The sequence below is a fragment of the Rhipicephalus microplus genome, chromosome 3, assembly GCF_043290135.1.
Source record: "Rhipicephalus microplus isolate Deutch F79 chromosome 3, USDA_Rmic, whole genome shotgun sequence".
In the NCBI taxonomy this organism is placed as follows: Eukaryota; Metazoa; Arthropoda; class Arachnida; order Ixodida; family Ixodidae; genus Rhipicephalus; species Rhipicephalus microplus.
The window spans coordinates 71,857,557-71,871,534 of NC_134702.1; the positions used below are offsets into that span (position 1 = coordinate 71,857,557).

Sequence of the window (13,978 nt, forward strand, 5' to 3'; positions counted from 1 at the left end):
GAAGAACCGAGTGGGACGAACGCGAGAATGCCTGTGCCGTAATCTAGTAGGAAACATGCTTACATACTCAAAAGAGAAACAACACCCAATTAAACCACATAAAGCGTAGCGGCTATTGTTTAATGCTTTCTAAGAACACCACAATAATTTGAACCTTGACCAAAAGAACTTTCCTTGTGTTTAGGTAATATTACTTTCAATATCATTTGAAATGATTACCATATGTATACCATTTCAGACAGTGAATCATGTGTTCTATGCTTTTCATGGCTGTTGTTTTCATGGCCAACAACAACAACACAACAACAACATCACTAACAACAACAGTACCACCACCAATAACAACAACAACAACAACAACATTAACAAAAAAAGCATTTCGAACAATTTTCTTAGAACTGAAAAAAGGGTAATCTGTAAAGGCTGATTGATTGTTCGTTTTTTCTCTCTCTCTTTTTCTCCATGGTACAGCTCTCTACCAAAAACATGTAATTCTTTGAGCAGGAAATGGTTCGAATGGTGCACTTTTTTTCTACCTTCAGTGCAGCATTGTCATTCACGATTCCCTCTCTATCCCTATGTATTTTTGTTATGAGGGTGAGAGGATCATAGCTGCTCCTTCTGGGTAGAGCAGGTTTCTTTTCTACTTTTGCCTTTTCTTTGTGCTGGTGGATATTCCCGTCACTCAGACATCCATTTTTGCGAGCCGTTTTTTTTTTTTCTTCGAGGTATGCTCCAGCTTTTACTTCGAAGTCACCCGTCCTCCGGAATAGCCGTGATCGTAGAGTGGTTAGTACCTTGCGTTGTGGCCGCAATAACCCAGGTTCGAATCCTGGTCACGGCAACTTTTTCTTTTCAAATTTTGTTGTTTTGTATTTTTAGTGAGAATTGGAGAGTGACTTGCGTGTGTCTGTGTGAAGAGTTTTCGGCTGACTCCTGGCCGTCCATTATAGTCGCTTCTATTTGTACCCTCTTTATTGCTCGCCCTTCATAACTAGAGTATGCTTATTTTTCAGCATTTTATTCTTTGTGTTCGTTTTCCGGCATTATGGTATTTTTTTTTCTTGCGTTCCCTTCGAAGAAATAACTAGTGCAAATCAGGATAGATGCATGCCTGTCTAACCGAAAAGCCGTCGTCATGCAGCGGTTCGCTACCTTTTCGCAATACACATTTTTAAACATTGCAGCGCCTATTCAGAGTCTTCCCAGAACATTAAGGCTGCATCGCACGAATCAGCGTTGATGGCTAACTGACTTTCATTTGCAGCTCTCCGGACGTTTGCAACATTCTATTAATTCAAAACGCCACGTTTAACTTTGTTTTACTATCATGTACTATCATGTACTTATTCAGAGCGGCGCGTATGGCGTGCGCTCGAATTGACAATATCCGTGGCGGTGATCATGATTTGTGCTGGTCACGGCATACCTTTTTCACCACTATAGCGCTAAGAAATTATAGAGGCACATCCATGCTGCCGTTTTCTTGAGCATCTTGAAATGTAATGGATGACAGTACTTCACCCGCGAAACGGAAATTATCACGACGGTGCACTGAGCATCTGCGCGCAACTCCATTTTATCTCTGCTGTCAGCAGTGGGAAAAAGATAGGCACGTTTGCATGACGCACTGTGTTTAATTTCTTAAAAAACTTTTGTCGAGCGATATCGCTTTTGTAAATTTGTTCATTTATAGCTCCATGTGTTTCGTACGTATAACTTATAGTTGCATTCCCAGGGTTTACCTTCTCTATTCCTTTTACTATACTTTATTCTCAACCATGCCACCCATGTAAAACTACTCCGCCATACTTATTGAGTCTATGACGTGGTGAAGGAAAAGTTTGAAGAAATGGATATGCATGGTTGTCGCCTTTACGGCTAATGAAGTTGTTCACTATCTCCATTTACGGTGTTATCGGTAGGGACAAGAGTAACTGCCTCCCCTTCAGTGTTGCTTTAGTATGTAAAGTGCCTCGCTTGCACGTGAGGAGGAAACGTATAAAAACAACAACACAGTGAAACGAATAGAAAAGGTCTGTACTCTGGTCTGCATCTATCTATCTGCATCTATCTATCTGCATCTATCTATCTATCTATCTATCTATCTATCTATTTATCTATCTATCTATCTATCTATCTATCTATCTATCTATCTATCTATCCGATCTACCTAGACGCCTACGACTTTTACCTCTCCAGGCCGTTTCTTGGTGGTATCTATACCGAAATCCGTACGGCACAAGTGACTAGTCAAACCATGAAAATCATGACATGCAAGCCATGAATGATCTTGCTGCTCTTACAGTCGTTTCGTTCACATGACAAATGGCGAAACTGGTATTGTATGACATGACTGCATGGCAAACATGAATGACAGAACCTAACGTGTAAATCAGGGAAGGCATGTCATGTAAGCCATGACTACACGCCACGTTCCTGGTGCGCTCGCTGTCACTTCACTAGCTTAACAAGTACCAAATTTTATATTACACGGTGTGAATGGATTGCGAATATGACTGGTTCAAACATGATAATTTTGATATGCGTGTCATGTAAGAACATGACTACATAGCACGCTCATGATGAGCTCGCGGTCGTTTCGTTAGCTTCACATATACCAAATTTGGTATCATGTGACGCGAATGGAAGATGAAGGAAAGTAATTAATAAGGCTGCGTAATAAAAAAGGCATAAATCAAAGGGACTCTAACGACGGCCAGGAGTCAGCCGGAAAGTCTCCGCACACACAATCACGCAAGTCATCCTCTAAATCACACTAAAAATTAAAAACGTTAAAATATAAAAAATGTTGCCGTGACCAGGATTCGAACCTGGGTTATTGCGGCCACAACGCAAGGTACTAACCACTATACGATCACGGCTATCCGGGAGGACAGGTGCCGTGGAAGCAAAAGCTGAAGGAGACCTCGAAGAAAGAAAACCGGCTCGCAAAAGTGGATCATACACTGAGCGACTGGACAGTTCACCAGTACAGAGAAAAGGCAAAAGTAGAAAAAAAAGCTGCTCCACCCAGCCGTAACCGCGCGCGCGCGCGAGAGAGAGAGAGAGAGAGAGAGAGAGAGAGAGAGAGAAAATGGGGGGGGGCGTGCAATTAGGAATGGCAGTACTGCCCTAGAAGGAAAAAAAACAGTGCCCCATTTGAACCTTTCCCTGCAAAAAATATACATGGTTATGGTTTTGGTAGAGAGCTGTGCCATGGAAAAAACTACAGAGAAAAAAAACAACGCATCAATATTTACAGATCATCTCTTTTCAGTCTTGAAAATATTGTTCGAGGTTTTTTTTTTTTTTCTTTCTTTCTTGAAACGCATTTATTAAAACCAACAGCCATGGAAAACCTAGCCCTTCCAAAACTTCACTGTGTAGCCTTCCAGTTCATATGACATGACCAAATCTCTACGAATCCCCCAAAGTGGGTATGTGCCATGCGTATGGGAAAACAAGTGAACAAGCGAACATGATCGAGCCATGCAAGCGCACGCCGCATGTGGGCGTGGAACACGTGGCTTTAAGCTTCTAGGGCTCCACCTTGTATATTCTTAGGCTATATGGGTTTCGCAAAACTGTCAGTTGTTTTGTTTCCGGTTTTTTTTTCTACTAACACATAAGAAAAAAAAAGAAGTAAGCTCGGAATCGACAGCTGAAGTTGCGCATCTCGCTGCCCCTTCGTTACACCACAAGCTGATAATTACATCAGCCTTGCATAACTAACCTTAACTTGCTTCATCTTGGCTTAATGACCTAGGTGATTGATCGGCTGTAAATCAGTATACAATAGCTATCAATTTATATTCACTGGCTTAAACCTAATTAAGCTCAGCTACGGTCACCTTGACATAACTAATGCTCAATTGCTTTAGCGTGGTTGATCGACTGATTTGTAGGGTTTAACGTCCCAAAACCACCTTATGATTATGAGAGACGCTGTAGTGGATGGTTCCGGAAATTTAGCCTACCAAGGGTTCCTTATCTGGCAACCAAACATGAGCACACAAGCCTACAGAGTTTTCACATCCTTCGAAAATGCAGCCGCCGTGGCCGGGATTCAATCCCGGGACCTGCGGGTCAGCAGTCGAGTACCTTAGCCACTAGACCACCGCGGCGAGGCACCAGCACAAATCATGATCACCGCCACGGTTACTGTCGATTTGAGCGCAGGTCATAGGCGCCGAACTGTATAACTACATGATAGTACCACAAAGTTGAACATGGTGTTGTGAATTAGTACAATGTGGCAAACGTCCGGAGAATTGCAAATAAAAGTCCGTTACCCATCAAAGCTGATTCGTATGATGCCGAGTCTTCCGGGAAGACTATAAATAGGCACTACAATTTTTAAAAAATGTGTACTACAAAAAATAGCGAATCACTGTATACACGATAACGGCTTTTTGGTTAGACAGGTATGCCATCTTACCTGATTTACAGTAGTTGTCTTCTCGAAGGGAGAACAACAAAAAATTGCCCGCAGCTTCCCTCGGGGGAACACTGAGGAGGATGCGGACCATATAATTGGTTAACGGGGTGTTAAAGTGCGACTTACTTGGGTCGATGGCTAAATTGGTTAACGTGGTTGTGAAATGGGGTGTTAAATTGCGACTTACTTGGGTCGATGGCTAAATTGGTTAACGTGGTTGTAGGAGGGGGTGTTAAATGAGTGAACACGTACACACGTATGCGAAAGGGCGGCGCTGGTCGAAGGGACGTCGATCATTGTGTTTGTGGATTCGTTGGAATTCATTTCACCGCGACCTTGGACGTCGACGCGCCGTACAAACCAACCGACGAGCGGCAACTGAGCGAGTGAGCGCCGACCTTGAGTATATATACAGCACGACGGCGCATGCACTGTCAGCTGTTGAATGTTCTCGAAGCGCGACGCCACATGCGCGTCCACTGGAGAATCAGGAGAATTGTAGATGTCGAACGCGGTGTGTAGAGGAGGAAGGCTGCACAGATGGTGGAGGAGTGAAGCGCGCGCGGTGTGTAGAGGAGGAAGGGATGCACAGATGGTGGAAGAGTGGGCGACGGCGCGACGGCGCATGCGCGCGCGTCAGCTGTCGAATGTTTGAGAAGCGGTGCGGACGGCGCACTACAAGGCGCGAGTATAAGATGCTCCGCATCTAAAACGCCATGACACCGAAAAAGGAACACAAAGAATAAAATGCAGAAAAATGAGTATCCTAGTTAATAACGCTGCGTAATAAAAAGGCACAAATGGAAGTGACTCTAATGGACGGCCAGGAGTCAGCCAGAAACTTTTCACGCTGACACACGTCAGTCACTCTCCAATTCTCACTAAATAAAAAAAAACCACGTTGAAATTGGTAAAAAAATGTTGCCGTAACCAGGATTCGAACCTGGGTTATTGCGGCCACAACGCAAGGCACTAACCACTAAACGATCACGGCTATCCCGGAGGACAGTGACGTTGAAGTAAAAGCCAGAGCAGAGCTCTAAGAAAAGAAACCGCTTCGCAAAAGTGGATCACTGAGTGACGGGACAATCCACCAGCACAAAGAAAAGGCAAAAGTAGACGAAAAAAAAACTGCTCTTCCCAGACGGAGCAGCTATGATCCTCTCAGCCCCCCATAACAAAGAGAGAGCGAGAGAGAGAGAGAGAGAGAGAATTGGGAATGAGAATACTGCGCTGAAGGGAGCAAAAGAGTGCACCTTTTTGAACCTTTCCCTGCTGAATGAATTACATGGTTTTGGTAGAGAACTCTGCCGTGCAGAACAAAAAAATGAAAAAAAGAACAATGCATCAGCCTTTAAAGATCACCTTTTTTTTTTCAGTTTTAAAGAAATTGTTCGAATGGTTTTTTATTGTTGTTGTAGTGGTTGTTAGACGCATCTGATGAAACCGACAACCATGAAGAGCATATAATACATGATTCATAACTTGAAATTGTATCTTAATTATCTGAAACAAGATTGAAAGTACTTATACCCACACTTAAAGAAACTTCTTCCGGCCAAGGTTAAAATCAATGCGGTGCTCTTAGAAAGCATTAAATAATAGCCACTATGCTTTAAAAATGCGGTTTATATGGGTGTTCTTTCTCTTTTGAGAATGTACGCATGTTGCCTACGTGATTACGGCAAAGACAATCACGTGTTCTTCCCACTCCTCCTCGGTTCTTCCACATCGCCACACCCTCCTCTACCACACACATTACCATTTTTTGCCTATATTTCATATTTTACTTTGGCTGATAATCATTTTTGTGGTATAAATGCAGCTCAAATATCGCTTTGCATCGATGACAAGTGCTTCTAATAACGTATCGCTGCACGATAAAAACGCTTCCTGCATTGACAATGAGAAAAAACTTAAATGGTACGTGCTCATATATTGGCGCTATCACGGCGATAAAACACTTTATCTATCTGGATGTGTGTTTGAACGTACAATGCAGTAAACCAATTGTAAGCACTACCCACTAAAAGCATTCATCCTCATCCAAAGTCGTCGGCCACTAATTTACGCGCACATATCGTATTTCTTTCTGTCTCTTTATGAAGGATTATTAATGGATATTGATAATCTTCAGAATCGCCACTTTTGACAGCTTCCATCGGCAGGATGCAAGCTAGACAAATTGGTGGCTTTCCAGATTTGCTATCCTAATGAATTGGTAGGTGGGGTACTGCCCAGCAAATTCTCTTGGTTATACGCTTTCCTCTAATGCTTTGGCTTTGATGTTGTTGCCGTGGTTCACCTCCAACTGCGGCTCACACCCACTATGGGGGATTTACCAAGAATTTAGTGAACGCTGCAGCCCGTGTGTGTAGATTTAGGTGAATGTTAAAGAACCTCAGGTGGCCGAAATTTGCGCAGCCCTTTATTACGGCGTCTCTCATAATCATACGACGAATTGGGATGTTAAAACCACCCCGCCATGGTGGTCTAGTGGCTAAGGTACTTGGATGCTTAGCCACAGGTCGCAGGATTGAATTCCGGCTGCGGAGGCTGCATTTTCGATGAAGGCAAAAATGATGTACAAGCCCGTGTGCTCAGATTTGGGTGCACGTCAAAAAACCCCGCGTGTTCGAAATTCCCGGAGCCCTCCACTACGGCGGTTTTGGTGGTTTTGGGACGTTAAAGCCCAAATATCAATCAAATGAATTGAAATGTTAAACGCCACCCATTATTAACTATTATTATGAATTGGGTGATTGTATAAAACGGTATACAAGTTTACGACAAGGTAAGCTGTAGAACAGAAACATGAATTATACAGGTGATTTGAGTGCTTGGCCAAACGTATAAAAAACGGAGCTGTCTCTTTTATACTAGCAGTAGAAGATCCATTCATTCAATACCATAATTTATCATTTAAAACATCTTGTTCTCGTTTAATTTGTCGCTATGAACGATACCCGCTACGGGAAAGGGGACCAAGAAGTAGCCGGTGTTGCAGTTTGACTGATTAGTGAATTTATTGGCGCAAGGGCCAGATATGGCTAAAGAGCGCCAGAGCGATGATAATGAGCTGTGCTATGTGCAGTGTGGATAAAACAGATGTGACGTGGCTGTAAATGGGCCTAAAAAACAGTCGCTGAAGGTGCGTAAAAATATACATATAGGAAAATTATGGCAATGACAAATGATGTGAGCTATGGAGACATAAAATGGTTTAAAAGTGATATGTATGTGAAATAAAAACTCTGCATGGAGCACCAGTGCCTCGACAGAGCCTTTAAAACAAGAGCATAGAGGCCTGGGCTCATTGAAGGCTGCTATCACAGCGGCATCCTCTGAACAGAGGATACGCTTTGAACCTGTTGGGCTAAAAACATTCAATGTTGGGCTAAAAACATTCAATACTACATCCTTTAAAAAGCTTTGAACTGATTTTGCATCAAAAAGCGGCTGTACGCCGAGAAACATAATCGGATGTAAAGGAAGATGATAGCGGTATGCTAAAGCAAAATATTTCTTTCTCTCACTTTCAGCTTCCGGACACTCCAGGAGGACGTGGAGGACGGTTAACCAGTCGCCACATCTACCACAAGTAGGAGGTTCATCGCCAGTCAGAAGAAAGCTATGGGTACCGTAAGTGTGTCCTATTCTGAGGCGGCCGAATAGGACATCAGTTCACCGTGTTCTTGTAGCGGAGGGCCAGTAACCCAACCACGGTTTAATCACGTGAAGCTTATTATTTATTTCTGTGTCCCACAAGCGTTGCCAGTGGCTTCGCAGTTTCTTGCGTAGGAAGCGTTTTAGATCTATTGCAGGGACAGTAGCGATAGAATTAATAGTGCGCAATATAATTGACGTGGCCATTTGGTCAGCTAACACATTGCCCTCGATGCTTCTATGGCCAGGTACCCAGCAAATAGTAACGTGCTGGTTGGACATATACGCAGTACACAGGACGGAATACAGCTCAATTAGTACCGGATTTCTGAATCTGAAAAGGGAGCTTAATGCATTTACGACGCTTAACGAGTCTGTGAATATAATTGATTTTTGTATGTTTGATTTCTGTATGTGCTTCACAGCCGACAACAGTGCATAACCCTCAGCCGTAAATATACTTGTTTCCGGGTGCAGTACACCGGATTCCGAGAAGGATGGTCCAACGGCTCCATAATCCACTCCTGCATAAGACTTAGAAGCGTCGGTATAAAACTCTACGCATGAGTAGTTGGATTGAAGTGGTCGGAAATGCATTTTAATATGTGCTTCTGGTGCGTGTTTAGTAATCTCGGCAAATGAAGTGTCACAATGTATAAGCTGCCACTGCCACGGCGGTAAATGTTTTGTTGTGGGAATAGGACAAAGTTTTAGCAGCGGAACACCCATTTCCTCACTCAAGTTTCGCACACGCAAAGAGAACGGCTTTCTCGCTGCGGGTCGATTATGGAAGAGGGTGGCAGCAGTCATATCAATTATAGCTGAATAAGAAGGATGCTTGATGTTTGCGCGTACCTTTATAAAATAAGTGAAACTGCTATAGGATCGCTGCAGGTGAAGTGACCACTGATTCGACTCTACATACAGGCTCTGGATCGGACTTGTCCTGGAAGCACCGGTCGCATGACGGATACCCAGATGGTGAACGGGGTCTAGGATTTTAAAAGCACTTGGCGTTGCGGAATGATAAATTATGGAGGCATAATCAAGGCGCGACCAGACAAGGCTTTTGTACAAGTTCAAGAGACACTTCCGATCACTATCTCATGTTGTACGTGATAGGAGCTTTAGGAGGTTCATCTCTTTCAGACATTTCATTTTTACATATTTAATATGGGGAATAAATGTGAGCTTATAATATAAAGTGGTTCCCAGGAATTTATGCTCGCTGCTCACAGAGAGTTGGTCTCCGTTGATCGCAATATTTGGTAGTGGCATTACCCCTCGTTTGTTGAGGAAGAGTACGCAAGTACTTTTCTGGGTGTTTATTTTAAAACCATTCTCATCCACCCATTTAGACAGTTTATTCATTCCAAGCTGCACTTGTCGTTCGCAGATAGTTATCTTGCATGATTTGAAACTCATCTGCACATCATCAACATACACGGAATAAAACATCGCGCTTGGAATTACTGACTGCAGGGAGTTCATTTTCACAAGGAAGAGTGTGCAACTAAGCACGCCCCCTTGCGGAACACCAGTCTCTTGGGTAAATGATCTAGAGAGAGCATTTCCCACTTTAACGCGAAAGGTTCAATTAGACAAACAGCTTTCAGTTGTGTTTAGCATGTTCCCATGGATGCCCATGGCGGCAAGATCGCGTAGAATCTCGAATCGCCATGTGGTATCGTACGCTTTCTCCAGGTCTAAGAATACCGAAAGTACAAACTGCCCATGAACAAATGCATCTCTGATGTATGTCTCTATGCGAACAAGGTGGTCTGTTGTCGACCTCCCCTCTCTGAAACCACACTGAAGGGGGTCTAGTATATTGTTACTTTCTAAAAAGTGGATTAAGCGCCGGTTTATCATTTTCTCATATAGTTTGCATAGACAGCTTGTTAGCGCTATTGGCATGTAGCTGGCGGCCAAAGACGGATCTTTGCCTTGTTTAAGTACTGGGATGACTATAGCTTCTTTCCATGACAATGGAATATACATAGCTGCCCACATGTTATTGAAGAGAGTTAGGAGTGTTTTTTAGTGCTTCGGGGTGAAGGTACTTGACCATTTCGTATGTTATACGATCAACACCTGGCGCTGAGTTGTTGCAGCACGCAAGAGATGCCTTAAGTTAAGCTAATGTAAATGGGCAGTTGTAAGACTCTCTGGATGGACGTTTACATTTGAGGGGCTGTCGCTCTTCGCGTTCTTTGAATTTTAAGAAAGTTTCTGTATAGTTTGATGCACTTGAGACATATTCAAAGTGTTCGCCTAGGCAGTCCGCCTGCTCCTCTAGGCTCTCACCTCGGCAACTTACCAAGGGTAGGGGGTGTGACTCCCGACCCAATAACCTATTTACCCTATTCCAAATCTTCGTTTCGTCGGTGTAAGAATTTATACTGGAGATGTACCTATTCCAACTTTCTCTCTTTGCAAGACGACGCGTTCTTCTAGCTTGTGACTTCACCTGTTTAAAATTGTCGAGGTTTTCAGCCGTTGGGTAATTTCGGAGTAATCTCCAAGCTTTATTTTGACTATTTCGCGCTTTCCGACAATTGTCATTCCACCATGGAATGCGACGCTTATTAGACATTCCTTTAGTTTGCTTAATACATTTCGCTGCAGCGTCAATAATAAAATCTGTTAGGTATGCCGCAGCATCGTCTATATTAAAGTCAGCAATGTCATCTCCGTCTAAAAATGTAATTTCTCGGAACAGTTCCCAGTTGGCTGACTTGGGGTTCCAATAAGGAAAGTCAGGCGAGCATGTATCTTCTTTTATTAATTTCAACATAATCAGGAAGTGGTCACTCCCAAAGGGGTTCTTGAGAACGAACCACTCCAGATATGGAATCAATGTACTCGAGACAATACTCAGGTCAATAGAAGAGTATGTGTTGTCTGTAGTGCTATAATACGTTGGTTCTTTTTTGTTTAGTAGACATGCACCTGACGAAAACAGAAAGTGTTCTATTAGGCATCCTCGCGCCTCTAAACGGGAGTCGCCCCATAGGGGATTATGTGCATTTAGATCACCAACGACTATATATGGCGGAGGAAGTTCATCAATGAAGCTTTGAAATTGTGTCTTTGAAAGTAGATAGCACGGGGGAATGTAAATAGAGGTAATTGTTAGTAGCTTCCCGAACAGCACTGCTCGGACAGCAACTGCCTCAAGAGAAGTTCGGAGGTTTAATTGCTTACAGGCAACACCTTTATCAACTATTATAGCGACACCACCCGACGAAGCGGCAGTGTCGTCACGGTCTTTGCGGAAGATGGCATATTGCTTTAGAAAGTTTGTTTGTGTGGTCTTGAGATGTGTTTCCTGAACACACAGCACCTTTGGAGTATGTTTATTAAGAAGTTCTCTAATATCATCGAGGTTATCGAGAAGTGCTCTCACATTCCACTGTAAGATCTGTGTGTCCATTTTAGATGTGTTGTGTGCTGTGTGCTCAAGGATGTAAAGTTAGCTCACGGACCCTTTCCAGGGGCCGTGACACGAGATTTTTCTTTTTTGGATCGGTCGACGGAGTCGCGCCGATCCTTAGGCGCTGGCTGCGCCCTCACGCTCGGTGTTGTGTGGATTGTCTCTTGCGAGGCGCTGGACAAGCGCTCTTGCGAGCGCTGCGTTTGTTTTGAGCGCCTCGCCTCAAAAAACGAGACCTTCGCGGCCACCAGCCCGGAGGTTGGTGGGTCTTTCTTGGATGGCGGAGCAGCACTTGCTGCAACCGCCGAGGGGCGGATGGCGTCACCGCTGGCTCACTACGCGTGTGTCAGACAGGCGCCGGGGGCCGTCGTGGCGCTGCCCCGTGACGCGCCACTTCGGCAAAGCTGGTTTCCGGCAGAGAGGACACCTGCCTTCATGCCGCCCTAAATGAAATGTTTTGTTTTACTTTAATTGGGACAATTTCCTTTTCTTTTTTCCAGCATGGGCATGACCGTGAGTATGCGGCATCTCCCCATTACAGTTCGCACAGTGAAGAGAGTTTTCACAGGCATCAGATGTGCGTTCTTCAGCACTGCATTTCGCGCAAGTTTGGCGGCCTCGGCAGTTCTGTGAACTGTGGCCGAACCGCTGGCATTTCAAACATCGCATATATGGCCTCACTCGAAGCTTGATGTACCCAGCCTCAACGGAGTCGGGCAGTACACTTGAATTAAAGGTAAGTATCAGGTGCTTAGTCTGGACTTCTTTGCCATCAAGTCTCATCATAGTTCGTTTCACGTTGATGACATTCTGTTCGCTGAAACCCTCCAGGAGTTCAGCCTCCGTCAGCCCTAACAGGTCATCGTCTGAAACAACACCACGGGTGGTGTTCATGGTTCGGTGTGGGGTTACTATTAATTTGGCATCTCCGAATTTCACTAGATTAGGCAGTCTCTCATATTGTTTCTCGTCGCGGAGCTCCAACAGGAGGTCACCACTTGCCATTCTCGATGCTTTATATCCTGGGCCAAAGATTTCCGTCAAAGACTTTGAAACTAGAAAAGGTGAAAGCGTTCGCACTGATTTGCCGGGTGTGTCAGCGTGGATAACGTGGAATCTGGGAAAAAATACTTTCTGGTGACCAAAAAACTGGAAGACTTCATCAGTGCATCCTCTTTTCTGAGGGCGATCAGGGAGAGGATGGAAGAAACTAGCCATATGTAAATGTTTATTTTCAGCAGCGACGCCAGCCACCCACCATGGAGTCCTACAAAGGGACGCTGCAGGGTCTGTAAGTTGTGGGGGTGCGGACACCCCCCCCCCCCCCCCCTGTAAAGTTGTCTGCGCTGCGTGGCGCACGTGTCTCACCCCAACGCTTTGTTTCGGTGGTGACCACCGCCGGGCGATAGATGGCGTTGTGTTCGCTTTGAGTACCACTGTTGGTAGAGTTGTAGCGCCGGCGGTCGCCCCTGGCGGAAGGAAGGCCTTGGTGGTGGGCGAGAGTTGAGCGAGCCTCTTCTGCGCGTGGCGGCTGCCGCGAACGGTTGTCTGTAGCGTGGGTCCCCGGTGCTCGGCACCGCGGGCTTCGCGCCGGGGTCCCACGTGGAAAGTCAGGCGTTGGCGACGCCGCCTTGGGTATGTGTTAGTGTGTTGGGTGTGTTAGTGTGTGTATCATGTTATTGTGTGTTTAGTGTGTCATTGCGTTATGTTGTTTGTATGGTAGCGTGTTAATCAAAATTGATGTATCATTCGGCGGACGATATCGTCGTCTAAACTACTTAATAAATGTATGTATGTTGTGTGCTTTGTACCGACCGCGTCTGCCGTGTCCGTTCACTCCAAGAGCGAGGCGTAGCGATGCGCTAGTTCGCCTCACCGAGACCCATTTGTACAAGCTTACTTGTACTTTCCCATTTGTACAAGGCCCCTTCATCCCACTCTTTATCTTTGTCCTTCTAGCAAGATAAACTTTTGAAGATAATATCTTTCTTGGGATACTTGAACGCAGAAATTTTGGTAAATGTGTCTTTTAGTTTGTCTGTCTGTCCCTCACCGATACTTGTGAACATAGTCGATCAAAAAGCAAATACCTCACATATCGGAGGCGTAACATCAATACGTAAATATTACGGGTTCTTTTAGTAGAAAATATGTATTTACATAATTCTAGAGGACATAGTGTTTCTTAGGCTGCACTGAAAATGTGATGCTATGCACGAATGAAGGCCGGCAGAACACTATCGTCTTTAGACAACATTTCAATCAATCAATCATTTTATTTCCTTTAGATAAGGTGGAGGACAGGACTAAAAGCTCAAGAGCTTGACCAGGTCCTGACATTTGCAGTGAAGCACTCAAATACATGGCTATTTTTTTTACCTGTTTTTCCACACGAAGCGCATTTTCTCGTAAGGCTGCTGACCTATCTCGAGTGA

At 44.4% G+C, this 13,978-nt stretch overlaps 1 protein-coding gene and 1 non-coding gene across 5 annotated transcripts in view; both read right to left on the reverse strand.

The window, feature by feature from the left end:
- The window catches only part of LOC119160983 (scoloptoxin SSD14-like), a 236,204-nt gene that overhangs the window by 75,522 nt on the left and 146,704 nt on the right, over nucleotides 1–13,978 (reverse strand). The gene's annotated exons all lie outside the window — the stretch shown is intronic.
- Nucleotides 2,814–2,885, reverse strand: TRNAH-GUG (transfer RNA histidin (anticodon GUG)). Its single transcript has one exon. It is a non-coding gene; the product is annotated as a tRNA-His (tRNA).